Below are 13,856 nucleotides of genomic sequence, written 5' to 3' on the forward strand. Positions count from 1 at the left end.
CCTTTGTAGGGACATGGATAAATCTGGAAACCATCATTCTCAGCAAACTTACACGAGAATAGAAAATCAAACACTTCATGTTCTTACTCATAGGTGAGTGTTGAAAAAGGAAAACACATGGACACAGGAAGGGGAGCATCACACACTGGGGCCTGCTGGGGGAGCTAGGGGAGGCACAGTGAGGAGTGGGGAGGTTGGGGAGGGATAACATGGGGAGAAATGCCAGATATAGGTGACAGGGGGATGGAGGCAGCAAACCACCTTGCCATGTATGGACCTATTCAACAATCCTGTATGATCTGCACATGTACCCCGGAACCTAAAGTACAATGAAAAAAAAATTGCTAAAAAAAAAAGTTATGCCCCAATAAAAACTTACACATGGAGTTTTGTCAACTCACTCCTGAAAGCTCTTTTTATTGTGACGTTAATTCATTCATGAGGGTGGATCCCTCATGGCCTAATCACGTCTTAAATGTCCCACCTGCCTAATACTGTTACAAGGGCAGTTAAATGTCAACATGAGTTCTGGAGAAAACAAGCATTCAAACTAGAGGGGTTATCATCTACTAAAAGTGATCATGTTCTCATTTCATGACCTAACCATTTCACTCATAGGTATATTCTCAACAGAACTAAATAAACCTCTAGAATATGTTTAGAATGTTCACATAAATTTATTCATAATGCCATTAAAATATACTTCCACTTCACCAACTGAAAGCATTTATGTTTTCATAATATATGCTACATTAGTACTTAGTAATTTTAAAAATTTTTTAAAAATTAACAAGACTCCTTTCAGATGAAATCAAGTTCAGTCTTTATATTTAATTTACCAGCTATATTGATCAGTGAATACTTACATATAAATTACCCATGTCTTTCATGTGGTTCCTTACATATATATATATATATATATATATATATATATATATATATATACATCTTGATAAAAGAGTACTAAAAAAATAAAAATATAAGTTAAATATGAGTCTCATAATTATTTGCAAAATATTTGATTAGAGTTATGGTGATATGAATTCTTAAAGACACATTTTCTTTTTTTAAATTTATTTTTATTTTATTTATTTATTTATTTTTAATTGCATTTTAGGTTTTGGGGTACATCTCAGAATATGCAAGATAGCTGTATAAGTACACACGTGGCAGTGTGATTTGCTGCCTTCCTCCCCTTCACCCATATCCCCATGCTATCCCTCCCCACCTCCCCCTCCACTGTCCCTTCCCTATTCCCCCCAACAGACCCTAGTGTGTAGTGTTCACCTCCCTGTGTCCATGTGTTCTCTTTGTTCATCACCCGCCTATGAGTGAGAACATGTGGTATTTCCTTTTCTGTTCTTGTGTCACTTTGCTGAGAATGATGTTCTCCAGATTCATCCATATCCCACAAAGGACACAAACTCATTGTTTCTGATTGCTGCATAATATTCCATGGTGTATATGTGCCACATTTTCCCAGTCCAGTCTATCATCTATGGGCATTTGGGTTGGTTCCAGCTCTTTGCTATTGCAAACAGTGCTGCAATGGACATTCGTGTGCATGTATCCTTATAGTAGAACAATTTATAGTCCTTTGGATATATACCCAGTAATGGGACTGCTGGGTCAAATGGAATTTCTATTTCTAAGGCCTTGAGGAATCGCCACACTGTCTTCCACAATGGTTGAACTAGTTTACACTCCAACCAGCAGTATAAAAGTGTTTCTATTTCTCCACATCCTCTCCAGCATCTGCTGTCTCCAGATTTTTTAGTGATCGCCATTCTAACTGGTGTGAGAAGGTATCTCAATGTAGTTTTAATTTGCATTTCTCTAATGGCCAGTGATGATGAGCATTTTTTCAAATGTTTGTTGGCCTCATGTATGTCTTCTTTTGTAAAGTGTCTGTTCATATCCTTTGCCCATTTTTGAATGGGCTTCTTTGTTTTATTTCTGTAGATCTGTTGGAGTTCTTTGTAAATTCTGGATATCAGCCCTTTGTCAGATGGGTAAACTACAAAATTTTTTCCTGTTCTGTTGGTTGCTGATTCACTCTAATGACTGTTTCTTTTGCCATGAGTAGCTGTGGAGTTTGATTAGGTCCCATTTGTCTATTTTGGCTTTTGTTGCCAATGCTTTTGGTGTTTTGGTCATGAAGTCCTTACCTACTCCTATGTCCTGAATGGTTTTGCCTAGATTTTCTTCTAGGGTTTTTATCGTGCCAGGTCTTATGTTTAAGTCTTTAATCCATCTGGAGTTCATTTAAGTGTAAAGTGTCAGAAAGGGATCCAGTTTCTGCTTTCTGCACATAGCTAGCCAGTTTTTTCAACTCCATTTATTAAACAGGGAATCCTTTCCTCATTGCATGTTTTTGTCAGGTTTATCAAAGATTGTATGGTTGTAGATATGTTGTGTTGCCTCAATGCCTCTGTTCTGTTCCATTGGTCTATATCTCTGTTTTGGTACCAGTACCATGCTGTTTTGATTACTGTAGCCTTGTAGTATAGTTTGAAGTCCAGTAGTGTGACACCTCCTGCTGTGTTCTTATTGCTTAGAATTGACTTGGCTATGTGGGCTCTCTTTTGGTTCCATATGAAGTTCATGGTGGATTTTTCCAGATCTGTGATGAAGGTCATTGGTAGCTTGATGGGGATAGCGTTGAATCTGTAAATTACTTTGGGCAGTATGGCCATTTTCACGATATTGATTCTTCCTAACCATAAACATGGAATGTTTCTCCATCTGTTTGTGTCCTCTTTTATTTTGTTGAGCAGTGCTTTGTACTTCTCCCTGAAGAGGTCCTTTACGTTCCTTGTTAGGTGTATTCCTAGGTATTTTTTTCTTTTTGTAGCTATTGTGAATGGCAGTTCGTTCTTGATTTGGCTCTCTTTAAGTCTGCTATTGGTGTATGGGAATGTTTGTAATTTTTGCACATTGATTTTGTATCCTGAGACTTTGCTGAAGTTGCTTATCAGTTTCAGGAATTTTTGGGCTGAGATTATAGGGTCTTCTAGATATACTATCATGTCTTCTGCAAATAGAGACAATTTGGCTTCCTCCTTCCCTATTTGAGTACACTTTATTTCATTTCACTAGACAAGAGCATCCTTGTCTAGTGCCAGATTTCAAAGGGAATGCTTCCAGTTTTTGCCCATTCAGTATAATATTGGCTGTTGGTTTGTCCTAAATAGCTTTTATTATTTTGAGACACGTTCTATCAATACCGAGTTTATTGAGGGTTTTTAGCATAAAGGGCTGTTGAATTTTGTCAGAGGCCTTCTCTGCATCAATTGAGATAATCATGTGGGTGTTTTTTTCGTTCTGTTTATGTGATGAATTACATTTATAGACTTGCTTATGTTGAACCAGCCTTGCATCCCCGGGATGAATCCTACCTGATCATGGTGGATAAGCTTTTTGATGTGCTGTTGCAATTGGCTTGCCAGTATTTTATTGAATATTTTTGCATCTATGTTCATCATGGATATTGACCTGAAGTTTTCTTTTCTTGTTGAGTCTTTGTTGGGTTTTGGTATCAGGATGATGTTGGTCTCGTAAAATGATTTGGGAACAATTCCCTCTTTTTGGATTATTTGGAATATTTTGAAGAGAAATGGTAACAATTCCTCTTTGTGTGTCTGGTAGAATTTGGCTGTGAGCCCATCTGGACCTGGGCTTCTTTTGTGTGGTAGGCTCTTAATTGCTGCCTCAATTTCAGATCTTGTTATTGGTCTATTCATAGTTTAGACCTCTTCCTGGTTTAGGATTGGGAAGACACTAGTGTCCAGGAATTTATCCATTTCTTCCAGGTATACTAGTTGATGTGCATAGAGTTGTTTGTAATATTCTCCGATGATGGTTTGAATTTCTGTGGAGTCTGTGGTGATTACCCGTTTATAGTTTTTTATTGAATCTATTTGGTTGTTCTCTCTTTTCTTTTTTATCAGTCTGGCTAGTGGTCTGTCTATCTTGTTGATCTTTTCAAAAAACCAGCTCTTGGATTTATTGATTTTTTGAAGGGTTTTCCTGTCTCTATCTCCTTCACTTCTGCTCTAATCTTAGTTATTTATTGTCTTCTGCTAGGTTTTGAGTTTTTTTGATCTTGCTTCTCTATCTCTTTCAATTTTGATGATAGGGTGTCAATTTTGGATCTCTCCGTTCTTCTCATCTGGGCATTTATTGCTATATATTTTCCTCTAGAGACTACTTTAAATGTGTCCCAGAGATTCTGGTATGTTGTGTCTTCATTCTCGTTGGTTTCGAAGAACTTCTTTATTTCTGCCTTCATTTCATTGCTTATACAGTCAACATTCAAGAGTTCAGTTTCCATGAAGCTGTGCGGTTTTGAGTTAGTTTTTGGATTCTGAGTTCTAGCTTGATTGCACTGTGGTCTGAGAGACTGTTAAGATTTCCGTACTTTTGCATTTGCTGAGGAGTGATTTATTTCCAATTATGTGGTCAATTTTAGAGTAGGTGTGATGTGGTGCTGAGAAGAATGTATATTCTGTGGATTTGGGGTGTAGAGTTCTGTAGATGTTTATTAGGTTTGCTTGTTCCAGGTGTGAGTTCAATTCCTGAGTATCCTTGTTAATTTTCTGTCTGATTGATCTAATATTGACAGTGGAGTGTTAAAGTTTCCCACTGTTATTGTGTGGGAGTCTAAGTCTCTTTGTAAGTTATTAAGAACTTGCCTTATATATCTGGGTGCTCCTGTATTGGGTCCATATATATTTAGGAACGTTAGCTCTTCTTGTCCTATCAATCTTTTTACCATTATGTAATGACCTCCTTTGTCTCTTTTGATCTTTGTTGTTTTAAAGTCTATTTTATCAGAGAAGAGAATTGCAACTCGTTTTTTTTTTTTTTTTTGCTCTCCATTTGCTTGGTAAATCTTCCTCCATCCCTTTATTTTGAGCCTTTGTGTATCCTTGCATATGAGATGGGTTTCCTGGACACAGCACATCAATGGGTTTTGGCTTTTTATCCAATTTGCCAGTCTGTGTCTTTTGATTGGTGTATTTAGCCCATTTACATTTAGGGTTAATATTGTTATGTGTGAATTTGATACTGCCATTTTGATGCTAGCTGGCTGTTTTGCTCATTAGTTGACGAAGATTCTTCATTTTGTTGATGCTCTTTAGCATTTGGTATGTTTTTGGCGCGGCTGGTACTGGTTGTTCCTTTCTATGTGTAGTGCCTCTTTCAGGAGCTCTTGTAAAGCAGGTCTGGTGATGAAAAAATCTCTGAGTACTTGCTTGTTTGTGAAGGATTTTATTTTTCCTTCACTTTTGAAGCTTAGTTTGGCTGGATATGTGATTCTGGTTTGAAAGCTCTTTTCTTTAAGGATGTTGAATATTGGCCCCCACTCTCTTCTGCGTTTCTGCTGAGAGATCTGCTGTGAGTCTGATGGGCTTCCCTTTGTGGGTGACCAGACCTTTCTCTCTGGCTGCCTGTAGCATTTTCTCCTTCATTTCAACCCTGGTGAATCTGATGATTATATGCCTTGTGGTTGCTCTTTTTGAGGAATATCTTTGTGTTCTCTGTATTTCCTGGATTTGAATATTGGCCTGTCTTGCTATGTTGGAGAAGTTTTCCTGGATAATATCCTGAAGAGTGTTTTCCAGCTCGAATTCATTCTCTTTGTCACATTCAGGTACACCTGTCAAACATAGATTAGATCTCTTCACATAGTCCCACATTTCTTGGAGACTTTGTTCATTCTTTTTTGCAATTTTTTTCTCTAATCTTCCCTTCTTGTTTTATTTCTGATATCCTTGCTTCTGCTTGGTCAATTCAGCTGTTGAAACTCGTGCATGCTTTGCGAAGTTCTTGTGTTGTGTTTTTCAGGTCCATCAATTCACTCATATTCCTCTCTAAGTTGTCCATTCTTGTTAACATTTCATCAAATCTTTTTTCAAGGTTCCTTGTTTCTTTGCATTGACTTAGAACATGTTCTTTAGCTCACGGAAATTTCTCATTACCCACCTTCTAAAGTCTGATTCTGTCATTTCATCACACTCATTCTCCGTCCAGCTTTGTTCCCTTGCTGGTGTGGAGTTGTGATCCCTTGTAGGAGGCGAGGTGTTCTGGTTTTGGGTGTTTTCCTCCTTTTTGCACTGGTCTCTTCCCATCTTTGTGGGTTTATCCACCTGTCGTCTGTGTTGTTACTGACTGTCAGATTGGGTCTCTGAGTGGACGTCCAGATTGTTGATGATGAAGTTATTTCTGTTTCTTATTTTTCCTTCTAACAGTCTGCCCCCTGCTTTAGGTCAGCTGAGTTTCACTCCAGGCCCTGCTTGCCTGGGGGTCACCTGCAGCAGCTGCAGAACAGTAAGGGTTGCTACCAGTTTCTTCTTCTGCTATCTTTGTCCCAGAATGATGCCTGCTAAAAGTCAGTCTGATCTTTCCTTTGTGAGGTGATTCTATGTATATATGGGGGTCAGGGAGCAGCTTGAGGAGACTGTCTGTTCTTTATAGGAGCTCAAGTGCTGAGCTGTGAGCTCCGTTGTTCATTCAGAGCTGCCAGGAAGGTACATTTAAGTCTGCTGCAGCAGAACTCATAAACCGCCCTTTTCCCCCCAGGTGCTCTGTCCTGTGGGGTTAGGGCTTTATTTATGTATCTGTTGTGTTCCTGCCTTTTTTTTCCCTGGGCTGTCCTGCCCAGCAAGGCGGCAGCCTAGTCATTGCCTGTAGAGGTTTTGCTGAGCCTCTGCTGTGGGTTCTGCCCTGCTGCTATTTGTATTTCCCTGTAGTCTTGTTTATATGGGTGTGGTTAGAACTGCCAAGGCAATGTTGGCCCGCCTCTGTAATGATGGACTCTCTCTGTTATGGAGGGTTGCCTCGGCAACCGTATTCTGCCATTGCTGATGCAATGGCACTCCATTAGGGTGGAGTGCCTCAGTAATGGCAGATGCCCCTCCCTCACAGAGCTGGGTCATCCCCGTTTTAGCTGTGCTTGCCATGAAACTCTCAACCTCGAGCATTTCCAATTGCTGTTTGTTTGTTTTTGTGGGCATGGGACCCACAGAGCCTGATCATCTGGCTCCCTGCCTCAGAGCCCCCTTTTTTTTAAGTTGAACAGTTGGCTCTCTCCCAGGTGTTCCAGTCACCTGCTGAAAGGGCACCGGGATCTGTGTGATTTCCTGTGTGGGGACCCACTGCACTGGCTGAAGCAATGTGGCTGTCCAGGAATCTTCTGGCCTGCTTTATGTTTGAGTCTCCTTTAATCAGATGAATGGGCTAATCTGCCTTCCCAGATCTCGAATTGCCAGTTTAACAGGGCAACCAGACCAGTGTATTTTGTACAGAGAGCCACTGCGCTCCGATGCCGGCCAAAACTACTGCGCTGGCCAAAACAGCCACTCTGGTGACCCGTGGGGCTCCTCCACCTGGGAATCTCCTGGTCTGTGGGCAATAAAGATCCATCTGGAAATAAGGCATCCACTCACCCTCTGCACTTTCACTGGTAGCTGCAATCCTGAGCTGCTCCTAACAGCACCATCTTCTGTGTATCCACATTTTCTTATGAATAGTCCTTAAGTATTTGACTAGGTCAAAGAGATAATTTATTGATGGGCAGTAGAAATATTTGTCTCTCTAAAACTACAATAAAAAATGTGCTATCTTTCTCTTTTAGAAATTCTAGAAATTCCCCTCCTAAAGGTGACTTTATAAAGTTTTAATTCATATTTAAAACAATTTTTGAGAAAGTACAACATGCCCTATTAATCTCAGACACTGTCTTTGTCTCTCTTTCTCCTATGCACAAAGTAATAATAAAATAAGCTTATCCTAGGGTTAGATGGTAAGACATCTTTCATCCTAAACCCTGATTTCATGATATGTCTTAAATAATGTGTGAGGCACATTTAATAAAGGGATAGGGGAGCAGCATGAAGTGATGGTGTTGTCTGTTTTTATTTACAGACTCCTATGAAAAGCAGGGCTATATGTGGCATGTTCTTTCATTTTTCAGCATCCCATCTCTAAGCAAACCTGTTTTCAGCATAACAATTTGAATGTATGATGTACATTTTTCTGTTCTCTGCCACAGGTTCTTGACAAATATAGAGAGAAGTTCAGTTAGGAAGCAGAACTGAGTTCTTAGCTTACGTCTCTCCCCACAAGAACTAAAGGAGAACAGGAGCCCAGGGACAAATGTCTCAGATGGTCTTCTGAGATGTTGATCACCACCTGCAGCGGTGTAGCCTGCAGACCCTGACATTCATCCTCAGCTATAGAAGAATGAATACCCTCACACCCTGGAGTACAGGGATTCAAGTTGGCCAGGGATGGTCATCATCTGCTTTCAGAGGGCAATTGCAGCTAACCACCCACCACTGGCTTCTCTCCTCAGATTTATTTAATACAGATTTAAAAACAGAGGTTCTAAGTCAACATGCTTGTGGATAATTAACATGGTTAAAAGAGTGGTTTTACGAATGATACAAAGTTTTGGTTCCAGGGCCCAAAGTAAACACCATTAATGGGTAATTCCCCATTGACCTTTCCCTGAGAGGGATATCCAGTGCAAAATTTACATAAGTAAACAAATTAGAGTAGGGGCAAAGAAATATGGGGTAAACAGGCTTAACTTGGGAGGCTTTTATTATCCGTGATCTATACCCTGTGACTTAATGTTCTAATGTATAGAACTAGTTGCCTTCAGCCCATTCCATAATTTAATAAAAACCTTTTGGCCCTCCAAAATATTTGAGACTATAATCTGATAACATCCCTAATATTTCCCTTAGTAGTTTGCCAGCCAGCCTGAGTGAATCCCAACAATCTTCCTTTAAGCAGACAATTCTGGGAGACATCTGATTTTGAGATTTTCTGGATGAATTGAGTCCTTAAAATTTGCTTGAGAAAAATTCATCTCTTTTTCTACTCTCCTGTATCTTCCATGTCTTTCCCACACTCTAATTCACTTCCTCTCACTGTAACACACATACTACGTGTACCCTAAGCTTGTTTCAAAATATGATTTTTGTGGTAATGTAAAATTAAAAAACTGCTTTGGAGCAAAGCAAAAAGAAGTGGCATTTGATTTTATATGTAAAAAGCAGAGAGAAGATGAAGTTACTGAGTGGTTTATATTTTAGAATAGCATAGAAATAATTATTACATTATAGCTAGAAAGAAAAGTGTATCTAATCCTCTTTCCTTATATATGGGAGTGAAAATACAGCTTATATACCATTTGCAAATGGTGGATATTCAAATGCAAAGCAGGAAAGCATAATACTCTTAGAGAGGAAGCTAGAACTCAGAAATCTTTAAACTTGTCTGGCCAGAGAGAAATACTTCTTTTATGGAACTACTTTGTTTAAATTATTTTTTTCTTTTTTTTAAATTTATTATTGCATTTTATGTTTTGGGGTACATGTGCAGAACATGCAAGACAGTTGCATAGGTACACACATGGCAGTGTGTTTTGCTTCCTTTCTCCCCTTCACCCACATTTGTCATTTCTCCCCAGACTATCCCTCCCCACCTCCCCCTCCCACTGGCCCTCCCCTTTTCCCCCCAATAGACCCCAGTGTTTAGTACTTCCCTTCCTGTGTCCATGTGTTCTCATTTTTCATCACCCACCTATGAGTGAGAATATGCGGTATTTCATTTTCTGTTCTTGTGTCAGTTTGCTGAGAATGATGTTCTCCAGATTTATCCATGTCCCTACAAATGACACAAAGTCATCATTTCTGATTGCTGCATAATATTCCATGGTGTATATGTGCCACATTTTCCCAATCCAGCAAAGACCTGGAATCAATCCAAATGCCCATTGATGTTTAAATCTTTCATAAATGATGTCATTTAATTGGAAGACAAAACCATAATATTACAATAGAATTCTTAATGTTTTAGTGCCATTTACAACAAATGTCACATCTGAAACTGATTATGATTTGTAAGCAGTTCTCCAGCTTTCTTTTTCTATGAGTTCCTTCTACTTATCTCTTCTATTTCCCATAATGTTGATGTGCCATGTATGCGCACAAACCAATGAGTTTAAAAATAAAATCTTTTTGGTGAAAAATTCTCACAATATACTTTTCAGTATATTATATTCACAAGTAGGTTGTTATATAATTCTTTTACTTTTTTTCTGTTGCATAACAGAAAATATTGTTTAAAAATCAATGAAATATCATTTATGTTTTTCTCTAAATTACAATATTTAGAGAGCCTTAGTAACTTTTATTGTACTCCTTACCTAATATGCTTATAGTAATATTTTTATTATAATGTTACTTAACCTACTGCTGATTTACATGTTAACAGGCATATTATTTAATCAATGACATCAAAGTCTGGTATTGAGAGTATAACTGTACTTATTCATAAGTTGGTGAATTGCAGGGCTGCGTTAAGTAAAACAAATAACAATTTATGCCTCTTGTTAGAACATATTCTACTGCTCATTTTCTTTTAAAGTTCTTTATGTGGAATCAATGTCAGCAGAGTATTTTATGCTAATTTTTGTTTTTACTCTTTAAAGTACGTTAATGGCATCTTCTGGTTTACCTATTGAGTTTCCTACAATAGAAATTTGACAGCTAAGTATAATACACAGTTCATTCAATTTGAAAATAAAGTGAATATTTGCATATTTATAGTACAATAATGGATTCATTCTGATAATTGCTCAGGTGTTTTGAGCAAAAAGTATATAAAATATTCAGAAAGTTTGAAAATATACTGGCATAAATATTTGTTTTTGAGGATGTGTAAATCCAAAACCAAAATGGATCTTGTATATGAATGCATGATGAATCTGTTGAGTAAAGATTTTTGGAGATGAGCGATTTCCTTCTGCAAGGTAAATGCAAAGGTTTCAAGAGAGAAGACAGTCGTGTGGAAAGGCAGAAAAAATGATGAACTAAATTACCTGCTGTCCTGGAGAAATTAATTTGCTTCACCAGGAAAGCTATTCTTAGCGTATTTTACTGATTCAGATTCATGATGGGGCTGAATGCATATCTTCCTGTTTAACAGTCAACCCTGCATTAAAGTATTTATGAAGGATAAAAGTAAATTGATCATGTATTCCTCAAGTTCTTTTGAAGGTAGCAAGTAGATTAAACAGAGGATGTGGAAGAGTTTAGACTTCAGATAATCCTGGCTTTCCTTTATATTAAATAATGTTACATGCTTGTTAATAATCTAAGTGTCTAATTTCAATCAAAACCTCTAGTTTAATAACATTTCCAATTTCTGGATATTTAATGGCTGACGTTGAAAATAAGCATGTAATACCTGTGTCTTCTTAACCATGGATAATGAAGATTATAGTTGTTATTGTCATTTTGTTATTTTTACATAATATATTGAGTTATGTAGTGTGATTGCTATTAATTGAAAGAAAACACAAGTAAGCACATTGCAATAATAAATGTTAAGAAAGCTTTATTTCAACCAAAAACTTAGATGTTAATATAATGTTCTATGAATATAATTTTTGGTCAAAAAAATGGGCAACCTATATTTTTTCCTCTATTCGTTACCATTGATTATAGGAACGTTTTATTAACTCACCGCGCAATAAATACAAAGTGTAATTACACTTAAAATCTCTAGTGTAATTAGAAAGGATAAAAGAGGAAGAAAAGAATGCCTTCAACGACTCAACGATTGAATACATTATCAGCCCTCTCACCGTGCTTGCTCTTATTGGAAAGAAAAGATACAGTAAGACATAAGACTAATTCAACTTTCTCTACAAATCAGACTCAGTTTACACACACACACACACACACACACACACACACACACACACACAATACATACATATCCCCTAAACTTTTCAGGATTTGTAACCACACTAGAGATTTTAAGTGTAATTATTTTGTAGGCATATTATATTCATGATCATTTTTATTAGTATCTTAATATTTAGCCATTCTATTAGTGATTATATAGTGTGCACACACACACACACATATATATACATAAATGTATGCCTACTGACATAGTTCTGCATGTGAATATATTTACATTATATCTACCATGCTTAATAGAGAAAGTATTTCAGCTGATGAATTAATTATTTTTAATTTTGTCACAAAATTTCAAGCACATATATTTTTGTTTTTGGGGAGATAAATGCATTTTATTGTCTATCATGTTACACAAAATTCTAGAAATAATATATTTGTACAGAAAAAACAAATGACAATAAATGAGAGCACAAAATAAATCATTTAAATTTGCATTTTTTTCACAGTGGTATTAGGATGGTAATCATTTTAAAGCACATGTGTCTGGTTTCAGGGTAGGATTTGTCCACGGGCCAAAGCCTGCCATAAAATAATGGCTTTCAGTGTCTGTCTGCTGTAGTGGCTCTTGACAAAACTTCTGAGGTCTTCAAGAAAAATAATGTCCTCCTGGTTCTTCATGGCTGGGCTAAGCTCCACTAACTTACCCACAAAAGAGTTGGCCATCCCTCCATTCACAAGGAAATCCATTAGGCGGTCATATAAAGCTGAGTCCAGGGAATCCGTGTTGAGTGTATAACTTGTGTTCTTTCACTCACACATCCCTTTGGACTGAAAGAAATTTTCCTGACAGAAAATAATGTCACTCTCAGCCTCTGCCTCTGGCCCACCCTCATCCTCTGGATATGTGACAGTCCAGCACAAGGGCCTTCTTGCTATCATTCTTTATAACTTCCACCACAAAATTGGGAGTTGATGCCAATTCCAGCTCCTGTTTTCAACTTTCTGCCCTTTCGAGGGTTCCTCCTCACCTTCAAGTGTCAGTAGGATGCCTTTGTTAACGTTGAAAGTGACAGTGATCTTTTCCCAGCAAATTTTTGCCCAATTTAGCTTCTGTTCCATTCAATTCCATCTCCCATCCTCCAGACATAATAGAGAGGGTATTATGCTTCTGGATATTCCTTTCCTCCTTAATTTAATTACTCAGGATATCAACAAAAGCTTTGGCTCCTTCAGTGTGCCTCATGCCACAGCCACAACCACCCCCCGAAGGCACAGGCGCAGGGCCTGTGAGGCCACAGGAGTCCGGGCCACCTCAGGGACCCCATGCACACGATGAGGAGCCCCAAGGGCTGGGTGCATAGCTAGGGGTAGGACTGCAGGAGCTGCTGGAAATGCGAGGCAAAGGGTTATTTTTTATTGCATTTTGATTATGACTATAAAATACAAAATCACTGCATTTTTAAAAAGTGCTATAAAGTAAAAATTGCAAATATGCAAAATACAAAGAACCAGCATGTAGTTTGTATTAAGAATTGCTATGCAGTTAATATTAGCAGTGATAATAGAAATGAGCATAATTCAGTTTATTGTGATATTATGTGATACTCTTTAGGTGAATTATAATCTCCATATCTATAGATGAGCAATTTTTGAAATTTACTGTATAAGAAAGCACAATGTGTGTGATGGCATAGGAGTAGATGTGTATTGAATCTACCATGCTCACCTTTTCTGTCATGGAATTATTTAGCCTACATTACACATGTGTCAAGTACCAGTGAATACATTTGATCACGTTAATGTTAAACACAGAATTTTACACAAGGAATGCCCTCCACCCATTAACTTCATGAGTTCTAAACTGTTGAGTATATAATCACTGTGAAAATAACATAATAGAAGACCTGCTAAGTACATCTCTCTAGAGTAGCATTTAAAACTTGGCACTGCTAGGTAAGCTCATTATGACCAGAAATATCAAGACTAGGTTTGAGAGCTAAAATCCCTTAGAGCAAGGCAACCATTCTATAAGACAGGCAGAGGTGCATTTCTTATCTCTTTTATTATAATAAAAGGTTTTTATATACTAGTATCTATGGTTCTACCACCACAATCACTCACTAAGAAATT

General features: G+C 37.7%; 1 pseudogene; it reads right to left on the reverse strand.

The window, feature by feature from the left end:
- Positions 1-12,275: 12,275 nt before the first annotated feature.
- LOC100403397 (complement component 1 Q subcomponent-binding protein, mitochondrial pseudogene) lies at positions 12,276-13,129 on the reverse strand (annotated as a pseudogene).
- Between the last annotated feature and the right edge of the window lie 727 nt (positions 13,130-13,856).

Source organism: Callithrix jacchus, chromosome 21, assembly GCF_049354715.1.
Source record: "Callithrix jacchus isolate 240 chromosome 21, calJac240_pri, whole genome shotgun sequence".
NCBI lineage: Eukaryota > Metazoa > Chordata > Mammalia > Primates > Cebidae > Callithrix > Callithrix jacchus.